The 24,708-nt window shown below is 36.5% G+C and overlaps 2 pseudogenes; both read right to left on the bottom strand.

Moving 5' to 3' along the window:
• The window catches only part of LOC104431428, a 99,071-nt pseudogene that overhangs the window by 33,832 nt on the left and 40,531 nt on the right, over positions 1-24,708 (bottom strand).
• LOC108956152 lies at positions 8,780-24,387 on the bottom strand (annotated as a pseudogene).

Below are 24,708 nucleotides of genomic sequence, written 5' to 3'. Positions count from 1 at the left end.
CTCGAATTTGCACTAGACTAAATGTTGTCTTTGTAACGGGACTTCTAGGCAGATATCGGTCAAATCCAGGACATGATCACTGGGTTGCTGTCAAGAAGGTTTTAAGGTACTTAAAGAAGACAAGAGATTATATGCTAATTTATAGACATGTTCAATTCTTGCAGTTAGTAGAGTATTTAGATGTAAACTTTGCTGGCTGTTCTGATGACATGCAATCAATAATGGAATACAGATTTATGTTAGTAGGAAGTGTAGTAAATAAAGTTATTTGTTATCTTCTACTATGTATGCAGTGTTAGTAACATTCTTTTAGGTTGTTACTTAGGCTATTAGGCTCCAAAACCTTATGACGGAATTGATCGTTTTAACTTGATGGATAGACCCATACGGTTGTATTGAGATAACAAATTTGTAGTATTATTTATTTACTACAGATGTCTCAAGGGGTCTAAATATATGGTGGTCAGATATTTTTGACCATAAAGAAATGGTACAGAAATGTGACTTATGATATAACATATTTTCACAGGTAATGTGGTTGCAGATCCACAAACTAAAGGCCTACGCTCATGTATATTTTAGTAACATATCGTTAACATGGGCCTAGGAGTATCTTCGGATACCGTTGTTTAGTGGGAGCTATTTTGGCTTTACTCTGATAAAGTTCACATATGTGGTTCGTTACACTTAGTAACGGTTTAATATGTATCAACTTTTGCATTCAATAAAATATTTTGAATGTGTTATTATTATGTTGAATACATATTGATAAAGTCTCAAGGGATTGTATAGACCTTGAGTGAAGGCTAGGGGCATCCGGGCATCCGGGCATCCGGTTATTAACCTTGTGCATATGTCTTGTGATACATAAAGAAAGGTTAACCATAAGGACAAGACATATGTGGGTTCATTGGAACCATAAAGCATTCTCTAGTGGCACAAGTTTTTTTGTGACACCTAAGGTAAGAGAATAGTGACTGACAAATGACGTCTCTTTATGAGAGATGTTATCCATTTGACACACTACCATATTGAATCCATATCAATAAAGTTGAGAACATTCGTGACCATGGAAGGCTCTGTGTGTATACATGCAGTTACCGCCATGATTCGGTGTTTAAGACTTTATGGGACATGATTGACTATTAAGAATTATCTCTGGACCAAATGTGCGCATATACAGTACGATTTCAATTAATATAGTCCAAGTGGGAGAATGTTAGAGTTTTTCTAATGTGGACTAAATTAATTGATATTGTAATTTATTGTTTTTACGGTTATCGTAAAACAGGGTTGGTCTAAAGAGAGATAGAAGGTTTCTTAACTAGTCTAATATGGGCTGGCTAGTGTGGGTCGAGTTGAGCACGGGCCGTAATGAGGGGGGAGGGCTGAAAACTCTATAAATAGTGCTTAAGTCTCTCCTCTAACCCTAATTCTCACATGTATCCTCACCTAAGGGGTGTTTACCTAACGCTAAACGTGAGGGGGGCCGCCTCATTGAGCTAGTGATATGGAGGGCAATAGAGGAGAATGACTTGATGCGTGGATCCCCTTGATATATGTGGATAATCCTTTTTATGCTTCCGCTTTATGTTCGATGGATCCCAAAACAGGTGCATTAATCTTTCTACTCAATTATGCATGTTCTTGTTCTGGTTATGGAGATCTTGGGGTTGCGCAATTTGCGTCTAACAAATTCAATCTATGAATTTTTGTCATCAAGGCTGTTCAATCAAGTGGATTGCTAGGGCTGATTCCCTTAGCAAATAGCAATTGCACTTTCGAAGAATTTATCTGACTTGCCAGTATAGAAGTTAGGCATTTCAATCTCATCTCTCCTTTCTTTAAAATGCTGTCGATCTAATGAGGTTCCCTATTTGATCTTGTCATGCAGGAGAATAAGTGACCTCGATGGACCCGAGTCCCGAGTTCCACAATTTAACTGTGAAGATATTAAGACACTGTCAGACCGATTGCTCCTTCATAGACCATTGGTTGCAGTTAAAGAACCCATTTAAGATGGCTTGAAGGTCTCTTACTGACTTCAATAGTGTTTTGTTTCTCTGTTGATTTCAACAGTTGTGAATTATGATGTGGCCTTTAAGTTGGGGTGCCCGTTTCGTCTAATTTACTAACCTCAATGGAGGCTTCTAGTGGTTGACTGTCTAGAAACTTTATTGCCTTTTGTTTTGAACCTTTTGACCGTGGCGGACCTCCTATTGATGCTTGTAGTTAACATCCTCCATTTTGAGAAATAAGAGTTGTATGATAGCAATTATTGGACTTTCCAGGAAATCTTTTCTGAGTTTCATGAATATGATTTGACGTTTTTTATGTTGTAATTAATCTTGGATGAACAAGTTGGGGCGTGTGATTATTGTGTTAAGCTAGCGCGAGTACCTGCAGAAATTTTACGTAATTGGGAAAGGTAAGAAGATTGATATTAAGGATTAAGCTTGTGTCCAGGCAAGATTCTGGCAACTGAATCTCGTAACTCTAATTTATGTGGGTTGTTCTGGTGCTAAGAATTTTTTAATGCAAGGAACCATGTCCATCGAATGGTCATGGCAATTCTTATGTATCTGTGTGTAGCGATAGCCTGAATGCTTTGTTTCTTTAGTGTTGAATAGATCTCAGATTACATGTTTTAAGGCACTACAGACATGAAACTTACTTGAATTCAGGGAACAGTGAATCTTACATCGACTTATGATAGCCAGACGCGTGATGTAGAGAGTTCTCTCGTTGCGCGAGGGGATTTGTGGAGAGCGGAGGCTTCAGGGGAGTTCCACATGAGGGAGTGACGGTTCATCTCTTTTCCATGTACAGCTCGGACCAGAACTTTTTGTTCATGATTCTGCGCTACTCCTTCCCATTCGTTTATCAAAGTGACTCTTGCTTTGGTATGGTTATGATAGGAAGGTATGAGTAGGACTCTATTGCAGTTTACCATGTCCCAACATGTGAAAGAAACAAACAAGGAAAAGTTTCTTCACATGCCTTTGAATTGACCGTATTTTCTCAAATGCTTCTGACAAAACTAAAATGAAAGTCTGTCAAGTTGTCTTTCCTGATATTTATCTGGTGAGGCAACTTTTCTTGTATATTCATGAAGCTGTTGGATTAAGAAGTGCTACGCAAATGCGGTTTGACTGCATTGTAGTACTCTCATAGTCAAAATCGTTGGCTGCATTATGATGTAAACCCCTGAGATTTTAGTGCCTTTTTATGATATTTTCATAAGAGCCCTGATTTTTGCTAGCATTGCTATTATTTCTCTCTGTTTCCAGATCCAGGATATTCCACTTAGAAGTTAATGAGGAAGAACATAAAATTCTTCTGTAGCATAGTATCTCAAAATTTTCTGTGGTAGTAGTCTGATGTAATCTTGCCAATTTGGATGTTTTCAAGTGTAACTCGCGGTGCAGAAAGTTATGTCCTGTTTTTCTCATTGTATACGTTTAAAGCGTTTATTGTTTGAAATTGACAGAGGTCAACATATCATGGGATGCCATGTTTTCTCTCTGCTACCGTCGACTGTCAAGCGGTCAATTCTTTTATTATTTAATTATCTGTTTTCATCTGACTTTTTTTTCCCCAATTATTAGAATGGGATCCATTTCCTTTGTCCCGCTGTATGGTCAAAGCATCAGAGTTGGCTCCTGATGTCAATGGTCTGCCTTAATCCTAAGTTTATTACTTTTTTAAACTATGGGTATTGCCCCAAAAAATTGGTTTGCCTCTTACTAAGTCTATGGTTTTCGTCCTTCAATGTGTATGAGGACCTTTTTGGTTGGTGATTAAAGGTCAATTAGGTTGGCATCGATCTTTTTGGTTTTCAGAAGTTGGGTGTACATGTTATATTCTTTGGAGTGTTCCTGCTTAAATGGAACATGCCCAGTACATTGGGTAATATGCAGGAGCGCACATACAGACGTACCCGCACACGCACACGCACACATGCATTTTAGTGTGGCTGATTCTAATGTCACTGCCATCTCCTGGTGGAGTCATCCTTGGATTTGAAATTGCAATTTCCAAATGGCCAGTCACCTACGTATCTGGTGAGGGGCTGACAACAACTGCTTTCATACCTGTTTGTCGCAAAATTCTTCAAGCTGAGGGTCAATACCCAGGAGAGATGAGGTTCAGCTGCTCTAGTAAGGTGCGTAATAGTAAAAAAGTCGAGAAGAATATTTAGAGCTGTTTACGGTGGTTGTAGTTGTTTCCCATCTTTGTGGTTGATTTTGGGGTTAATGATACATTTATCGGAATGACAGAACAAATGGGGTACACGTGTCACACCAATGGTGCAATGGCCTGATAAATCCTTTAGTTTGGGTCTTGCTTGCACAATCCTTGGCTTGGCAAAGATCTGGAATCATGTACAGGCCAACCATTCAGCTCAGGTGAGATTACCACTTTTATAGTTTGAGTCTTACCTACTTCAATTATTATCGAATTAGGCTTTAAATCCTGAGGGTTTTTTTTTTTTTTTTTTTTTGTGTAGCTGGGTCCATATTTTTCCTCCACCCTTTCCATGTCAACTCCTTCCATTTCTTTGCACAAAACATATCAGTAGTCTTCTCACCCTCGGATTCGTGACGACATATCAGTGAAAACTGAATTTCTGTGGTTCTGCCGTGGCTCTGCTTTGGCTTATCATATAGTCCATTTCCATTTCTCTAGGTTCGACTAGGTTTTAATTTCTCCGTCGATAATTATAGTGGACTGCAGAATCATGCTGTCCCTTTTTTATAATCCTCGCTTTATTTTCTAGTTTTTATTCACTCAAGATCATATTCTACTTTCTAATCGCCCTCGTATTTAGTTGTCATCCCTTTATTCATGAATAAAATGTTATAAAGGAGATTTGTTCAGTACATTATGATTTGCTTTAGTTTTGGTCCTATTAGATCACTGGAATCCCTCGATTTGAACTATAACATGTTGCATTTCAAGTTATGCATTGAATTTAGTGCCCAAGTAGCATTTCTAGTTATATATATTGAAATTTCAAGTTGTAAATTTGATTTACAGAAGAATTTTTGTATATTTTACGGCGTGTAAAGAACTTGATCAACAAGGATTTTATGCGATGAATACCTCTGGAAACGAATGTTTAGTAGAAAGCATAGGTACTGGGCAGTTGACCTGTATGTTTAAACTTTTGAACTGGACTTGTAGGTTCATTGATCTAGCCTGTGTTTGTACAATCCTCCAACGAATATTCAAAGAGCGTCCAATGTGAGTCAGCTAAAACGACCTTCTGATTATATTTGTCTCCTTTCCATCCAATTGTTTGGGAGATACCTCAGCTTCAACAAACTGAGTAGCAAAATCCCTAGCTCCTCTAGCAACCTAGCAGGAGTAGATTATATGTAAGTACTTTGATGCTGGATCTGGGCTTCTTTTTCATATTTTGTATACGAATCTAAACTCTCTATTTGTTTCATTGGCCAAGGTATACGTAACTCTTATTGTAAAGTAGTTGAGCTATCAATAGAACTTAGACGACGATAACATGTCCATTTTGTACCCCTTAAAGGCCTAATGTCTTGACACCATAAAAATTTTACAATGATTTGGGAGATGAATATATGATTATTGTCAACTAATTATTTTGGTGGGACTCTAGCCCTGGAGCAGACACAGATTGATGATATTCTGGAAGAGATGAATGGATCAGTGTTACTTAAATATTTGACAGTTGTATGTGCATGTACTTCATGCATGTCCCGTGCGCCAGTTTCATGATATATAGGAGATCAAAGATAGCAGAAGTTCTCAGGCTTTCTGTTTGGTTCTTTCCACAACAATGGCCATAGATTGTTTGGTAAGTGCAGTTTGTACGTGAAGGTCTGCAGATAGGACCTCGATGTCTTGTCCTTGGTCTTGAAAATGATGAGAAACTGTTGTCCTAAGCTTCTTGGACTGTTTGACAGTGGCACATCTTTTCATCTTTTTGCTCAATGATTGACTGTTTGACATTGGCACATCTTCCCTCATTATTTATTTTATGTCTCAGAAGGACAAGAACATTATTGCAAGGAAATAGTTAATAAGCTAGTATGATAGTATCCTTTATTATGTTCTGTTTTCTTTATTAGTGTCATGGCAACCCATGCTCTCCAAGTTTTGCAAGGACCGAGTTTTCCCTCTGTGATTGATTTCCTTTATCTTTTATCTCCAGCTGAAAGCTCCACATTGATATCATGAGTTAACAGATTTTCTCCTAGACCTCTAATAATTAAATGCCTTTAATCTGCCAAATAATGCGTAGGTATGACTATAATTTTTCAGTTTAAGTGCATAAAGTACACGAGGAACTGACTCAATCAAATAATCTTGTTTAGCTATTTGACTGGAAACCAATTGACTGGAGCAGTCCCTAAATGGATCCTGGAGAAAGCAAAAAATGTGTAAGCTTTGCCGCCTGAAAAAATGTCTTGTTTAATCCCGAATTTGCTTCTAGCTCGATCTCGTTAATCTTGCACTGTAGCAAGCAATTATGCATTTCCATCTTGCATGTTTATGTTTTGTAGTCTATGGAGTTAAATGGAGACACCATAACTACCTTTCTCCTTGTTGGGATCTGTTTTTTGGTAAGTTATATGTAAGACGAGGTATGCATGAAAGAATATGAAGCGGATTTTCTTGGAAGTGCCAAGTTAGCCCCGACTTTCTCCTATAAGGAAAGCCCTTCGCAGCTCTAGGTCTTTTTCAAACCTCTTGGAATGATAAAAATAACATTTGGAAAATTTTTGCTTCCTGTGAATCCTCTTTGAAAGTTTTTCTCTAACACATCACCTGCACAATATGATTAGTTGCTTGGGCACGTTTGTGGGTTTGTGTATTTGAGAAAATGCGTGTACCTAGGAGGAAGTTGATATTATCTCATGGGCATAAGAATGAAGCTTTTATCGGGTAGTTTTAACAATTAAATGGTGGTCTGGATATTTCTTAATAAGAAGATCCGATTTAGGAGTCGTTTGAATCGCAGTTCTATTTTTTCCTCTTTGCCTTATACCATCGTGTCTGTTGTCCCGTTACTGGGTAAAAATGTATTTATGCGCTCCAACTAGTTCTAAAGTCTCCGTTTGCTGCAATTAGTCTTTATCCTTTCAACATTTTAAGATAAGATATCTTGAATAAAGATAACATATTACTTTCATTCCTCTTTTCCTATTCCAAGCAGAATAGATTATTTTACCCTTAATGAGTGAAATTTATACTAGTTCATGGTTGACTATTGATTGCAGTTAAAGAACCCATTTAAGATGCTTGAAGCTCCTTACTGACTTCAATGGTGTTTTGATCTTTCCTGTTGATAATGCTGAAATGTGAATCGTGATGTGGCATTTGAGTTTCTCGTGATTGTGGCCTCTGCGTAGAATATAAACTTTCACGCGGAAGTATATGGAACTTTTCTCTTTTTGTTTTCACTTCTCTAGGAATAGAAACCACAAGAATGGAGGCTTATTTACTTCGGTCGTGGTGCCCATTTCCTCTAATTTACTTTTGCTTTGATTTTTTTTCTTAACTTCTTCAGAGCATTGATGCGGAATGGAGGTTTCTAGTGGTTGATTGTCCGGAAACCTTCCTTCTAGTGGTTTACATTCTCGAATCTCTGCCCCAAAATATCGAACTAGAGTATTATGTTAGACTGTCATACGGTTGTCGGCCATGGTGTTCTTAGCTCGAAAGAGATCATGGCTTCAAGAGCATCTCTATACTAGTCAAGTCTTCTTATTCATCTGGTCATCTCTGTAAGATTTTGTAAATGCTACATCTGACGACTATTTTTGCCATTCTGTCATCATCAGCCAGCAACGCTTATTGTTTGTTCTCTGACATTTTGAGTAACTGAATTTCTGTGGTTCTGCTGTGGCTTATCATATACTCCATATTCTTTTCTCTCGGTCTGACTAGGTTGTAATTTCTCCATCGATAATTATATTGGACTGCAGAATCATGCTCCTCTTTTTTCTTTCCCCCTTAATTCTCACTTTATTTTTTTAGTTGTTATTCACTCAAGATCATATTCTACTGTTTTTATGTAATGCAATTTAATGAAAATTAATTTTTATTTGGGTATGATAAAGCCCTTAATAAAATGGCCAAAGTCAACAGTACTTAAATGTACCTTTTGTAACTTTTAGTACTTACGTGTCTCCCGTGCTAAGTTTTGGCACTTGCGTTATTCTTTTGCTAATTAGAAACATTTAAATCGAACTAGCCCCCACCTCTTAGATCTCAGGGTGAGCAGTCGATCCCATTGAGGTTTCGGTTTCGGTTTCTCCTTTTTTGATTCTTTTGACATTAAACTAAGATCGTTTTGAGCATTGACTCATAATATAGAACCACTGATGGAATGGAAGTAGTCTGCTGATGAGGTAGTAATCCACCATCCGGAAGAAACAGTGACTAGACATGCAAGTTCCTCCAGATAATTTTTTTTTGTGGGTAGACAAGCAAGTATCAAGTTTCTCCTTCATCATTTCTCAAAGATGGGAAAGATGAAGTTGGCCAACCATCATCAACACTAAAGACAGAACAAATTTGCATTTGCTAAGAAAAATTCTTGAGTAGCAACATATAATAGGTCGAGCTCGTGAACAAAACATGTCCAAAGCAAGAACGTGCCACTTCGCACATCTTGCCATTCAAACAAATGAAGAACTTCCATGATAGATTCCCTCTTGCAGTAACAATTATCTGCATCGTTATTGTGTGAAGAGAAAGAAGTTGCAACATCATCTTTGTTTGAATAACAATATGGAAAGAAACGGCAGGAATACAACCATCAAACCACAAACCATTATCTTTAGGCTTTCCCTACTAATGAGTTCACAATACACAATTACTGCACTGCATAGCACTGTTGTTTTCTTTATATTATCTATACCTTCAGTTTCAAACGTAAGCGAAAGAGAAACTTCGGAGAGAAATTTAAGAGCTAAAGTGCCAGTTCTTTCAAGAACTAATTTACTTAGAACGCAACAAACCATTTCTTACTCTCTCTTCTGCCAGTAATCAGTATCCAGGAGTATTGGATAGAGATCATTAGCGGATGCAGAGGAAGCGGTTCCAGTCCATGGCCCATCAGTGGACATACTCGTGGTGATATTCTCACCAACTGCCTGATGTTCGTCACCTCTAAAATGCTTCCTCATGGCCTCAATTTGCTCCTCAGTCATCACAGCGCCCTCGGAGTCCAGCACCGGAACAGCAACCTTGCCTTCAAGCATGCTAACCACAGACGACATCAGCGGCCTGAGGGCTGGAGTCGCATTAGTACACATCAAAGCTACCTTTATCAATGCCAGCGCCTCCTCTTTGTCAAAGTGAGAACCGAGCCTCCGATCAACTAGATCTATTAAATTTCCTCTCTCCTTCAAAAAGCGTGCCTATAAAAGGAAATAAAAAGTGAAGATATTTCCCTTTCAAGCTTCAGGTACTGATCAATTGCAAAATATGCTCTAAATAATAAAACAGGAAGAAGGAAATATCTTATGTCGCGACAAATGCAGTTGATAAGCACTGCTAGTTTTTCATCTTTGTTATAGGGAATAAATGGATAAAAAGAATTGAATGAGTCAGTACAGATCAAACATGATTTCTTTAGGGAATTTTTTTTTTTTTTTAAAGTTAGGAACTCCAACATTACTTACTAATTGTTAACTGGTTGCCAAAAAATTACCAATATTACTTTAAATTCGCCAGCTCTTATTGAGTTTTATTGGCACAAATTACTTGTCGGAGTCCTTACATGAAATGGTAGACTCGTCCTTCCATATTTTACACCATCCATTGCCTTCTACTGTCAATTCTAGTTTAACAAAAAAATACCTGATCATGCAACTCAGGCGGCAATCAGATTTAACGAGGACTAATAGCGATTGTTTTTTCTAATGATTGCTTACTCAAAGCAAAACAAAATATAACTTAAGGACTCAATTATATGAATGTGAAAAAAGTTATACCTCAATCGAAAGTATATGGATATTCTGGTCAAGACATGGTCTTGAAAACTTTTAATTTACCAGTAATTGCCAAAACTCAATAGTAGTCGAAGGACTTGTTTGGCGCTAATGAAACTACAGGGAGTATGAATGTCAAGCATAAAAATTAAAAACATAAAAACTAGGACTGAACTACCGCAAATATAAAGGACCCCAAATTTGAAGGAATAGTTCAATCCGAAAAAAGATTCTACATGAAAATTCAGTGTAGACCAACATAATAAGAAGGATTGGATTAATTTGAAATGACAAATTGCACTCAACAGCGTGACAATTCTTAAGCAGGTTTCAATAGGCGGTAACTGTAAACTCCTTTGCAACCATTAAAAGTGCATGTGAGGAGTTATATACTATGCTCACGCTTCCGTAATCCATTTTCCACCGGCAAAAGCAGAGATTTAAATACGGATACTATCATAATTGAAATGATAGAGTTGATTACCCAATTGAGTAGATAAAAGCATTCCTCATTTTTTTGGGAACTAGTGTTGCTCCGGCCACTAACAACTTCTAAGGCAACGACGCCAAAACTATAAATGTCGGCTTTGTCGGTGAGGTAACCATGCATCGCATACTCCGGTGCCATATATCCACTGTACAATAAGAAAAGAGATTGTGTTATTGCTGTACCAATACAAAGACAGCCTTTCACTTCCTCACTATCTTTCTAACCCTTGTGATACACGGGCTTGCTTTGTATATTTTGGTATTATTTTTTTGTAGTTCACTTGAAAGTGCATCTCTATGTTCATGTCACGTGGCACATATATACCTAAAAAATGTGTTTTTTCATACAAAGGAGTATATATAGATAATTCATACATAAAATAGTTATTGTTTTTCATTAAATTGTTTTGCATGAAGTTGATTGTCATAGGGGAAACATAATAAAACACTTAAATTATGTGTCAATATAGGTTGTTAAAATGTATCGCATCATAATTGTATCATAATAGTTTCACAAGCAAGCTTTTTGTCTGAATGAACGCATTAGGTGGGGCACATTGAATTACTGTACAAAATGTAATAAATGGAGCATGTAGGATATTATCAATCTTTTTGAGTAAAATCTCACATAGGAGGATATGAACTTTCCAGAAATTGTATTAGATTATCTAAGTTTGTTGAGATAACGGAAATTAGTTAATGTCATAGTTTTTTTTTTTTTTTTTTTGAATCAATGTTAGAGTTAGTAGAATGAACTTACAGTTTTATCTTTTCCCTAATTAATCACAATTTTTTCATAAACAAGTTGACTTTTTACACATGTTAACACAAGTGTCTCAAAGATGTGAACATGCTTATTTAAGTTTTTCCGTGTGTACACAACAGAAATATGGGCGAATTTGCTCTATTGCCTATAAAACTAAGTTATATTCAAATTAAGATTTACATGTCAATATCAAAGTATCATTACTTAATGGTAGAGTATATGACATAATTAACATGTTTTTCCTAATTAACGTGAAGATTGGTGGGAGAGGCATAAAGCTTTGGGGTTAAGGCACATTTGTTGAGCACCATGCTTTGGGATGATTTGAATAAACCACAAAGCTCCTTTCAACTCACTTTTCTTAGATTAGACTAAATATTTATATTTCATGCTTTTATGTTGTCACTGGCTCCTATTTAGGTTAACAGAAACTTACTAAGTTCCCGCAATCTTGGTGCTAATATGTGTCTTGTCCTCCTCATCAAGCTTTGCCAAACCAAAATCTGATATCTTAGGGTTGAGATCCTTATCCAATAAAACATTGGTAGCTTTGATGTCTCTATGCACAATCTTCAGCCTTGATTCTTCATGAAGATATGCCAAGCCCCTGGCAATACCCACGCATATCTTGTGTCTTGTCCACCAGTCCAACTTTAACTGAAATTCTTCAGGACCTTCAATTGTATCAAAAGACAACAAAACTACTTCATTCCTGTGTTATTAGCTGAAGTCGGTGAAGAACAATGTGATATCAAATTACCAAATAAAGCACGAGCAAGACTGTTATTTTCCATGTACTCGTAAACCAGCAAAAGTTGATTTCCTTCAATGCAGCATCCATAGAGCTTCACAAGATGTGGATGTTGAAGAGCAGAAATCATCCCAATCTCAGTCACAAACTCGCGATTTCCTTGCTTTGATTTGGATGAAAGCTGCTTCACTGCTATAGTGGTGCCATCTGACAGAAGTCCCTGCAATTCAACTTTGGCATCAAATCTGTGCTGTGTAGATTGAGTGACATTGAATGCTGCTTTCTAATGATCTTTCTGTTTGTAATTGGGGGAATTTGGTTGACCGATTTTCCAGCATACCTTGTACACAGAACCAAAACCGCCTTCTCCAATTTTATTAGCAGCATCAAAATTATTTGTGGCAGCTTTGATCTGTCGCAAGGTAAATGAACCAATCTGCAATGCCAGACCCTTCAAATCTGCACCATATTTTGGAAACTATTAAGACTTTGGAAGAGTCAACTACTAAAGTATGTAATCCACCATCTAACAAAGACGTATCCGTTCCTTCTCAATGAAACAGAAAACCTTGTCGTGGCTTTTTGGTCTGAGCAAGTTCAGTACAAAATATCTTAGCATCTTGAAAATTATTTTCTAGGAAAGTCTGGCATCGGTTGGCAGTATGTACTTTGAAAAGAAAATTAGTTATTTCTCCTGGGTCTTTAGTAGTGAAGGAGAAAAATCATAGAAAAAACCCACTTTGGAAACTAAGGCAAGGTTCGTATATTTCAATTTCTCGCATATGCGAAGTTCTGGCAGTTGGTATATATACGGTCTATTGTGCCCCAAAGGAGACCCAATATTTATATACACACATCTGAGAAACAATCTACTGTTCTTTCCCTATAACTATCTATCCCTTCATTTTTCAGATTTTGTAAATAAAAATAAGTTTGTTGAGTGAACCAAATGGATCTATGACACTTTAGCTGTATTAATGCTTAACAATAATTTTTGGCTTTTTGTGTCAAATCAAATTCCCTATGGAATGCACAAATGTCGTGCATCAACAGTTTCACAAGGTAACTGTAAATCTAGTCGCAGTATTACTAATGCATTGTGATTACACCTTCCCCACCAAAAGAGTCATGCACCAACTGTTTAAAAGGAGTGATCTAGCTGAAATATAAATGATGCAATGTGAGTAACCTCTCCTCCATCAGAATACGGAAGGGGGAAAATGTATTCAGAGTGCATAACATTCTCATATTTCTTGACAGATATGTGTGAACTAACAACAGAGATTCCAGGAAAGCAGCTACCTTGAGCCATTTTATATTCATGTCCAAGACATCCTCTCCACCAAAGGATAACCAGGATAAGGAAAACTGCAAAAACTATAGCAGCCACAATCCCGACCACCATGCCCGGAGATATGCTGCCTGGGGGATGAAAGCCTGCAGTGAAGAAAGAACAATATATGTTTACCCAATATGGCTCAAGTAAATGGGGGAGGACATAAATGCAGAAAAATATCTGTAGCTTCTAGGCGAAACAGAAAGCAATAGATGAGATAGCACATTAATTAAGAATCAAGAAGACTTGAAAACCGCTCAGAGTACTCTACAGAAACTATCAAATTAATGAGCACAGGAAGATATCATCTGTGGAGCATGTAACACTAAATACAAAGAAAAGAAAAAAGATAATCTACTCTTTATTCTCAATGCTGTAATACACGGTCGTTGATTCATAGCAGGAAAGTTGTATGAGGCCATCGTTTCATAGTCTGAATAGAAGGATTACAGAGAGGGAATATGCTCAAATAGAAAGAAAACAAAGCAAACCATAGCCAAGTTTTGCCTCTTAAGAGAAAAATAATAGATCCTAGTCAGCTACTTTGGAAATTTATCTGATCAACTGTAACAGATGCCAATGGCCTGAATCCAAAAGTGGACATTTGCAACCAAACCAAGTAACTGAATAACCCGTTGATGACTTCTGGGGCAAGACAAAAGATGGGTATTTTATTCATATGAATACGAGTAACTTTCTCAACGGCGAAGGACCAAGTGAAACATAAAAGTCTCTGTATGATACCAGGATAGACGGAGATAGCAGATATAAGAGGACCATAGACTCCTCTAGTAGGTATAGCATAGGTTCCTTTTCCAGCCCAATATAAGCGTATCTCCAGAGTGCCCTCGGTCACCGTGGCATTAAAACTTTTTACGACTGGCTTTCCAACTCCACCTGCTTCAAGCTTAATGTTGAAATCTTCCCAGACCAATTTCCCCTGAAATAATGTTTAATTTGATTTAAGCTGAGTATCTCCACAATGAACAACCCTACCATAACTAATTGAACGCTTTATAAGCTTTACATATTAGAACCATCAATACACGATGCCCAAAATTTACCTGGATGTAAACATTAAAAGCTCGCCTTCCAAGGCTCGTAAAACTTTCGTTGTCTGTGAACGTTATCTCCGCAAAATGAAGGCTTACATTGTAGATCCCATTCATCAGACAAAAAGCATAATAAGTCAGAGAGATGGCAGAACGTCGTGCTTTCATGTAAAGCTGGGCATTATCCGTGGACAGTACTGATACATTGTCAGCTATATATATATCTGAATCGATATCGTCATCAGGGAAGTGACCAGTGCCACTGTAGCCCCAGTAATGTCCAGTCGGGAAGGAACTTAAAGTAGCTGCAGGCTGCTCTGTATCAGCGCTGTATGTGTTGTGCCCTACTTTTACTTCGCTCCCACCGCAATTTATGAAGAGGTTATACCGATCTGGATGGAGTAAAGAAACAGCCAAAGAGAAAAATCAAGTTTTCCTCTTTTTCTTGACATGAAGTGGACTTTCCAGACACACTAAATAAACTTGCATTTCCTTATTGGAAAATCACATAGAAACTCCCAAGTTTATAAGCAACACATTATTTAATGGAGCCAGCATTTGAAATTTCTAGAGTAGTTATCCATTAACCATCAAATATTGACACAACAGCTAAGAGGAGAGTTGACAAGAAGATAAATTTGATGAGAAAATACAGAAAGTATGATGTAATATCAGGATCTGAGGATAATGATAGGATGTACAGCAGATCAACTTACTTTTTTGACAATGGCGACTTTTCAAACATGATACAAGTCCACTTGCAGCAGGATATAAGGTTCTGAGCAAGTCAGCAAAGATTTTTTAAAGTTATAATCATCATCATTCTGAATGAAGTTCAGCGCTACCTACATAGACAATTAAAATGCAGGTCCTTGGAAAACCAAGTCTCTTGAGGAAAAATTTAATCTCCAACATATGCATTGTCAACATTCAGTAGAGAAATAGTCAAACGTACACATTGTCAACCGCCGAGCTTGTGAACAAGTTGCTGTATAGAAAAGAGAAAATAAACATTCAGTAGAGAAATGGAAATCTTGTACACATGCAGGATTATAAGTTACTCATAATTGCGCATTTGAGGGAAGCGCTGGACTTAGACTGAAGGAAGTAGTACATACACCGATCGTTTTTGACATTCTAAGCCTCCGGTGGTGAAGTTGTTGTATGACAGATCACTACACAGAGAAATTGTCAACCGTTTCCAAAATATCATCAATTTGAAGAATATATCAAATGATTATTATGTACAAGTATGCACACCGGTTGCAAAAGATGGACAGGTAAGGCAAGTCAAAAGGCGAAAATATCACAAGGTGACGAAAGTAATATTTTATCTTTATTAAAGATCTCTTATCTTAAATAATTAAAAGGAAAGACTAATTGGAGTCAACGGAGGCTTTTGAACTAATTGGAGTGCATAAATACATTTTTGCCCACTAACTGTACAACAGACGTGATGTATAAGGCAAAGAGGCAAAAAGAGAACGTAATTCTAACGACTACTAAGTTTGGTCATCTTATAAGAAAATATCGAGACCACCATTTAAATGTTTAAAATACCTCATAAGAGATTCATTCTTACACCCATAAGATAATATCAGCCTTCTCCTAGGTACACTCATTTTTGTTGTAGAGTTTCTCAAATACACAAACCCATAAACATTGTTATCAGCAAGAAATAGCCCGAGCAACTAATCATATTCTGTGGGAGATACGTTAGACATACTTTCAACGAGGATTTATAAGAACTAAAATTTTTCCAAGTGGGGCTAACTTGGCACTTCCATGACAATCCACTTTATATTTTTTTATGGGTACCATACGATTCAGCCTCATGTCTTACATATAACTTTCCCATTGACAGATCCCAACAAGGAGAAAGGTACTTATGATGTTTCCATTCAACTCCATAGGCTACAAACCACAAAGATGCAAGATGGGAATGAATAATTGCTCACTACAATGCAAGATTAGCCAGATAGAACTAGCAGCAGATTCATGATTAAACAAGACAATTTCCTCAGGCAGCAAAGCTTACACATATTCTGCATAATCCAGGATCCAATAGGGGACTGCTCCAGTCAATTGGTTTCCAGTCAGATAGCTAAACAGGAATATTTGATTGAGTCAGTTCCTCATGTACTTACACACTCAAACTGAAAAATTTTAAAGCTATACCTTGAAAATGCATTTTTTAGCAGATTAAAAGCATTTAATTATTAATGTTGTAAAAAAAAGATCATTTAACTCATGATATCACTATACATCTTTCAGCTGGAGATGAAAGATAAAGGAAATCATTGACAAACGAAAAACTTGATCCTTGCAAAACTAGGAGTGCATGGGGAAATATTACCACAACACCAGCGCACAAAGCTGAACATGGTGAAGAATACTGTCGTACCAGCTTATTAACTATTTGCTCACGATAATGTTCTTGTCCCTCTAAGGCAAAATAAATAATTGGGGAAGATGTACCAATGTCAAACAGTCAATTGTTGGGCAGAAAGATAAAAAGATGTGCCGTTGTTAAACAGTACAAGAAGCATAGGATTACAGTTTCTCATCATTTCAAGACTAGCTGCACTCACCATACAATCTAGGGCCCTTTTTGTGGAAAGAACCAAATAGAGAGCCTAAGGACTTTTGCTATGTTTAATCTCCTATGCATCATAAAAAAGGTGCACAGGACACGCTTTAAGGACATATACATTGAACTGTCAAATACTTAAAACTGATCCATTTAACTTTTCCAGCGTAAACAAGTAACTCTATTGAAACTTGTGAATTATGCTATTTAAGCAACAGAATATTATCAATCTACGTCTACTCCAAGACTAGAGTCCCACCAAAATAATCAGTCAACAACAAATATAAATTGATAACCCAAATTATTGTAAAATTCGAATGGTGAAATAATAATCATTCAAGAGACGAGGACTTTAAGGGTTATAAATTGGACATGTTACCATGGTCTAAGTTCTATTGATAGCTCAACTAATTTACAGTGAGAGTTGCCTATAGCTTGGCCACTGGAACAACGTGCAAATTTAGATTCTTATCTAATATACGAAAAAGAAGCCTAAGTCCAGCATCAAAGTACTTACATATAATCTACTTTTACCAAGCTGCTAAAGTTGTCGGGGATTTCGCCACTCAGTTTGTTAAAACTGAGGTCCCTGCAAAACAATTGAATGGAAAGGAGACAAATATAATGAGAAGATAGTTTTAACGGACTTCCACTGGATGCTCTTTGAGAATACTTTGGAGGATCGTACAAACAAAGGCTACATCAATGAACCTACAGGTTCAGTTCAGATGTTTAGACATACAGATCAATTGCCTGATGCCTATGCTTTCTACTAGACATTTGTTTCCGGAGGCATGCATTGCATAAAATCCATGTTCATCAAGTTGGTCACACACTATAATTATACAAAAAATCTGCTGTAAATCAAATTTACGACCTGGAAATTTAAATTTAAATAAATTGAAATGCTACTTGGGCACTTAATTGAATGCAATCCCTTGGAATGCAACATATCATAGTTCAAATTGAATTCCATTTATCTAATAGGACAAAAACTAAAGCACATCATAATATATTGAACAGATCTCCTCCATAACATTTTATTCGTGAATAAAGGGATGATGACTAAATACTAGGCTGCTTAGAAAGTAGAATATCAGCTTGAATAAATAAATAAAAAAAGTGAGGATTTCAAAATACAGGAAAGCATGATTCTGAGGTCCATTATAATTATCGATGGAGAAATTGCGAACCTAGTCTAACCTGAAGAAAAGGAAATGGAGTATCTGACAAGCCATGGCAGAACCACAGAAATTCGGTTATTCAAAATGTCAGAAAAACAAAGAATCAGCGTTGATGGCTGACAATGATAGAATGGCAAAAAATTGCTGTTAAATGTAGCATTTATAAAATATTACAGAGATGACCAGATTAAGAAGAATTGACTTGTATGGAGAGGCACTTGTAGCCATGCCCTCTTTGGAACTAAGAATATTATGGCTGACAAATATACCACAGTCAGGCACAAAACTACAGTTTGATATTGTGGGGCTGAGATTCGAGAAACAAACCACTAGAAGGAAAGTTTCCAAACAATCAACCACTAGAAGCATCCATTTTGCATTAATGCTCTTAAGAAGTTAAGATAACAAATCAAAGCAAAAGTAAATTAGATGAAATGGGCGCCACAACCAAGGTAAGAATTCTTGTGGTTTCTATTCCTGGAAAAGTGAAATCGAAGAGAGAAAAGGACCATATACGTCTGCACAAAACTGAATATTCTACAGCAGAGGCCACAGTCACCAGAAACTTAAATGCCACATCACGATTCACAATTCAGCAATATCTACAGAAAAGATCCAAACACCATTGAAGTCAGTAAGGGACCTTCAAGCCATCTTAAATGGGTTCTTTAACTGCAATCAATAGTTAACCATAACCTAGTTTAAATCTCATTCATTAAGGCTAAAATTATTTATTCTGCTTGGAATGGGAAACGGGGAAAGCCATTTTCCACTCACAATATTTTTAGGTTCGTCATTCCTGCTAGATAACCAGGTAGCTTTCCTATGAGATTGCAGCTCCTCAGCATCCTATAAGAGAAAAGCACTGATATTGTCACATTGCCAAGACGATGTGGCTCTCTTGCATTAAGTAAACTATTTGTGAAGGAGCAGCGCTCTCACAATGTCTCAATATTTGTACACCTAAGTTGCGGAACTTGGGACTCAGGTCCATCGAGGTCACTTATTCTCCTGCATATCAAAATCAAACAGGGAATTCTATTAGATTGACACCATATTAAAGAGAGGAGAGATCAGATCGAAATGCCAAATTTCCACACTAACAAGTCGGATAATTTCTCCAAAAGTGCGATCCCAGAGGGAATTGGCCCTTCCAATCCACTTCCTTGAATAACCCTGATCATACAATACATAGATTAAATTATCCTTGGGGTATATCTATATAGACCGACTTAAAAGGTGAAGAAGCATTAACCCTTACAGCATATTGAGATTTGTCAAGTTCTGAATAAAATCAGGGATCTTTCCTGTGAATTGATTATCACTAAGTCGCCTACAGTGCGTTAAACAACAAGATTCATATGAAGAAGAAAGAATAGAAGTATCTAAATATTAGCAGAGTTTGTGGAAACTAAAAACTAACAGCTCCTGTAATGTCGTCAATTTAGCAAATGTTTTTGGTAGCTCCTCGGTGAAATTATTTGACGTGAGGTGCCTGGAACAAGAAAATACTAATGGTATCACATTGGTTAATTGAACGTAAATGCTAATCTCTTGACAGATCACTTCAATGAAAAAAATTCCCTTCCCAGACACAAAATCATCGGCGAATAATAACTCAATTAATGATGCAGAAATTTGCATCAAGAGACTCACAGTTGATGTAGCTGGGACAAGTTCCCGAGCTCTGGAGGGACAGCTCCAGAAAGCTGGTTGATCTCGACAACTCTGAGCAGGAGAGAGTTAATATCTCCAACATCAATCAAATTTAACACAGCGAAGCGAGCGGCCGGATGAGTGATCACTTACAATTTCCATAGTGTGGATATGTTCCCCAGCTCCTTTGGGATCGGACCAGTCAGCCGGTTTCCAAGCACAGAACTGCACCCATATCATCACGTTCCCCCAATCAAGAGAAGACACACTCGCATCTCTATGTTTGTGTGCCGTAGTGTGTGCATGTGTGTGCGTCAGAGGGAGAGAGAGAGAGAGAGAGAGCACATACATGTTGATCAACTTCGTAGAGCCCCATTCTTTAGGAATTGTGCCGCTTAGGTAGTTGCGTGTGACATCACTGTTTACAGAGAGAGATGAAGACGACGATGACCACAAAGAACAAGAAGAGGATTGATGATAATGGAGAAAGGGAGAATAAAGAGGCTTACAAGTTTTGGAGGTAAGGCAATCTGAACAGTCGAGGTGGAAGAGTACCGGGAAGAGACTGCCCCTTGAGAACTCTGTTTTCACAATGACGAAATGATTTTGGAAAACGGCTATGTACATCTACATACCAATTGATTCAAAATGGAAATAGCATCGGAATTTGAAAAGTACGCCCAAACTCGGAGTTAGAGAAAATATGCTAATTATCACTTTAAATGTCAGTCATACTTCATTAGCTTAACGTTCATACAAATCACTAGATATATTATCTATTATATCAGAGAATTGTCTAAATCTTCATAATTTATATATGATTAGAATTAAATATTAAGCACATAACATATGATTATATAAAAAAATATATTTTATTATAATTATCACTTTAGTATCCAATCATCAAATGTAATACCCCATATATATTCAAGATATTACAATTTTAACATATACATTTTTATCTATAATTAAAAATTTAATTTATGAGTATGATTTAGATTTAATAAAATAATATGTGATTCTATTAAAAAATATATAATTTATTACATGATTAATAATATGATAAAAAATAATAATTAAAAAATTGAGCATCAATTAATTTACTTAGTGATTAACATCATTATATTATGAATAATATAATATTAGAGTTTGAAAATTTAGATAATCATACATAGTGAACAACTGATATTATGTTATTTATTACATAATAAATAATTTAAATATGATAAGATCATTTATTTACCTTTTATTTGATGCCCAAAGTATGTTTAATTTTTTATTTCATATTCATGTAAATGACTTTGATATTCCAGTAATTTTTTTAATAGTAACAAAACTCAATAATGACATACAATATTTCTTAAAAATATAGTAAATAAAATAATTCCATTAGACTATTTAACCTTTTTTTCGTTTATAATACAATCGGGATAACACTCATTTTTCGATCATATCATAACGACATGAATTTTTTAGGCATCCTTTTAAGAAAAATGACAGTATAAACCTATTCGTATCCTGAATTGAAATTCTAAGCTTCAAACGTAATGGGGTTAGGACCAACCCAGATAAAGTGGGTTGGGAACAGAAATAAACGATATGATTACTTGAGGATTTTTCTTTAGCCAACTACATTATTTCCCCAATCTTACACTTTATTTATAGTCTTCCTCTTGCATAATCTAAAAGTATTATTTGAATAAATGTGTAAGAAAGACGATAAGATTTTATTTATTGAATATAAACATAGTTGGGTAATATTGTTGCTTGAGATTTGTCTAATGAGGTTTTCCTTTTAAATATTCGTTCTTACTTAACTTTAAACATCCATTCAGCCAAAAAAAAATCTCTAAAAAAATGTGATCGGTACACCTCGGATAGTTTTCGTTTTTGTGGTTCAATATCCTACCCATTTTCAATTTCAACATAATTAGTTTCCTTGATTGCAAGCTTTAATCTAAGCCGAGGCGATAGATACGAGTGTTTTTATAAATAAAATTGAGAGAGCTATTACATTGAAGTAGTAAAACTAAAAAATTGACTCTATCATGCATGACATGTATTATTTACTGGAGAAAAAAAAATCACAAACGCATAAATCGATATTATGAAGAGAAAAATTGACTATCCCTTTCAATACAATGCAAAACAGATTGATGCTATGCGAAACGATATTTTAAAATCATATAAATATAGAATAGACTATACTATGCACAATATGTAATGTAATATAGAACATATATACAATTGTTAACATGAATCAACACTATAACGTAGAGAGTAAAATTACTTTGATCTCATTTAACACTATATGAATCAAAATACAAGATTAGAGTTAAAATGACAAATAGTCTATGACAAATTCATTTTTATCGAAACATGACATATATGGAATTGGGATAAGTTTAATAAAAGTGCTAAATTTTTTCAAATTGATGTAATCAAATACTTCTGTTAATTCCGTTTAATGTGGCTAAAGAAAATCTTAAAACACGTGGTACTGATGTGGTGCCCATTAAGTGCTGCACTGTAAAACAAATATAAATTATTAAGAAAAAAGGGAAAAAAAAAGGTATCAACTTAAACAAAAATGAAAAACAAGCTTGGCCATGGTTGCTCGATCGGTTTCAAGAAATGAAACCAGACATGTCATAAATTTGATTTGTCTAATAAGATTTCTTTTGTTATGGATTTGAAACTGAGTTGCTGAGGTTGATTACTTCCTAAGGATGATAATACGCGTAAACAGTGAAGAAGGCCTTCATGACGTTAGAAACGGAGAGAGCGAAAGCTTGGTGATCATGGTCAAGTTGGACGAAAGTCAAGCAGCCGCTTAGCTTAATAAAACTTACAGGTAAATCATTGTTGAATTGAAAGCTTGACAAGAAGACTCGACATGGTGGAAATTACGAGTGACGACGTCCCTTTTACTCTTTTTCTTCCCATCTCATTTTTATGTTTTTCCATGAAAAACGAAAAAGAGAAATACTTATGCAACTATCCTTAATCCACCATAAGATTACAAGTATGTCTTAATAATATTTTGATTTTTCTTTTCTTTTCCTTTCTTCTTCTTCCTTTTACCGATGACCAGCCACCAGCCATGGCTGGGCGGGCCATGGTGAGGGCTAGCCCCAACAAGGGTTGGCCTCGTCGAATCTAGCCTGAGCAAGGGCTCCTCTTGTCAAGTGTCGCCCAGGGAAAGGTAATGCTTAGCGAGGTCACCCTGGCTTAGGCGAGGGCAAAGGCGACGCCCAACGAGGCCGCCCAGTGCAGGTGAGGACCGGTCTCGCTAGATTTGGCAAGGGTAGCTCACTAGGGCTCGCCCTCGCCATGGCCGGTGGATGGCCGGTGGTTGATCACCGGCAAAAGAAAGAAGAAGAAAGGAGAGAAAAATAATAATAATAAATAATAAAAAATATTATAATTATTAAAATATTATTAAAAATTATCACGCCAGTATCAACGATGCCATATAAGTTGGCCAACATCAACATCAACACTATTCAGTCAAAATTAACTTGAAGAACTAAATTGGCAAAACATTTAGAACTAAATTCATACTCATTAAAAAAAAATTAAAGACTAAATTGGCACATTTAAAACATTTAAGACTAAATTAGCATCAATAAAAAGATTTAGGATTAAATTGGCACCATTAAAATGTTTAGGATTAATTTAGCATCAATACAATAGGTTTAAAACTTTACAATTTTCCCTTAAATTTCAATCGCTTCTGCAATTGCAAAGCCAAACTTTGATTTCAATGCCCTTATCCAGTGAATATCCATTTTCTTGTACTCAATACACTTTCAACCCAAAAATTGGCCAATTTGTTTTTTCAGTGAAATGTTAAAACTGTTCACGACGTCAACTAGTTGGCTCAATAAGGAGATAAAAGAATCGGTGCGCAATCGCGTGATTGATATCAAAGTCTAGCTAGGAAGCTATGCTCGTAAAGTACATCAACTTGTTCAACCTAAGAAAAATACATTAACTTGAGGTTTTTCCTACTTATTTATCTGGGAAGAGAGAGAGAGAGAGTTACATGCTAATGACATGGCAAACAGTGATGTTGTTAGTATCGATGACACTGCAGTCGCAGGTGACAGCATCTGTAGTGTTATCATGCAATTTGACATCACCCCATCCACCAATTGTATCGCATGGATCTGCATTGAAATCCTAGTTCGTTTTCCCTACGGTCTTTGCTATTTCTCTCAATGCATCCACTGAAAGAGAAAAGAGCCAACAAGTCAAAGGAACAGTATCTAATGCAGAGTAAGCACAAACGAGGCCAAACTCGCGTGTACTTGAGTTTAAATATAATTTATATGTATAGCATCTTTCTTTACTTGTGAAAGAAAGCACAGACAACAGACAGATAAAACTCGGTATCCATGCGAGCCAAAAACAAGAGGACGAAAAGGAACAATACGATGAAAGCAATACAAGATTGGTGTATATTTTGTTCACCTTCGTCGTCAGGCAGAAAAGTGGCGGCACTAGCTAAGTTAATGGCGCACAGAAGGACGAACCCATAGAAGAGGGATTGAACCGTGAAGAGATTCGTCACCATCTCAGTCTCAAGTTCAACCCACAGAGAGACAGAGAGAGAGGGAGGGAGGGAGGGAGGGAGGGAGAGATCTCACTCTCTTTAACCAGAGTCTGGGATTGCAAAACTTGGCTAAGCAAGAGAGATGATTGTTAAGAATGTGTGGTTTAACTTCACGGCATGCCTGTATAAAAAGAGGGAGAGTGGACAAAGACTCACATCGTTCATCTATAAGTGAGAGTGAGAGCTAGATCAAGACCGAGTGGTTGGAACAAAGACGCATTTAATTGTGAATTCCAACGGCTGAAATTGAGAGAATAAGTCAAGTTAGGATTGATGTTTATCA

Source organism: Eucalyptus grandis, chromosome 6 (assembly GCF_016545825.1).
Source record: "Eucalyptus grandis isolate ANBG69807.140 chromosome 6, ASM1654582v1, whole genome shotgun sequence".
Taxonomy (NCBI): domain Eukaryota; kingdom Viridiplantae; phylum Streptophyta; class Magnoliopsida; order Myrtales; family Myrtaceae; genus Eucalyptus; species Eucalyptus grandis.
Note: the sequence above shows the minus strand (reverse complement) of the source record. Positions and strands in the feature narration are given on the sequence as shown.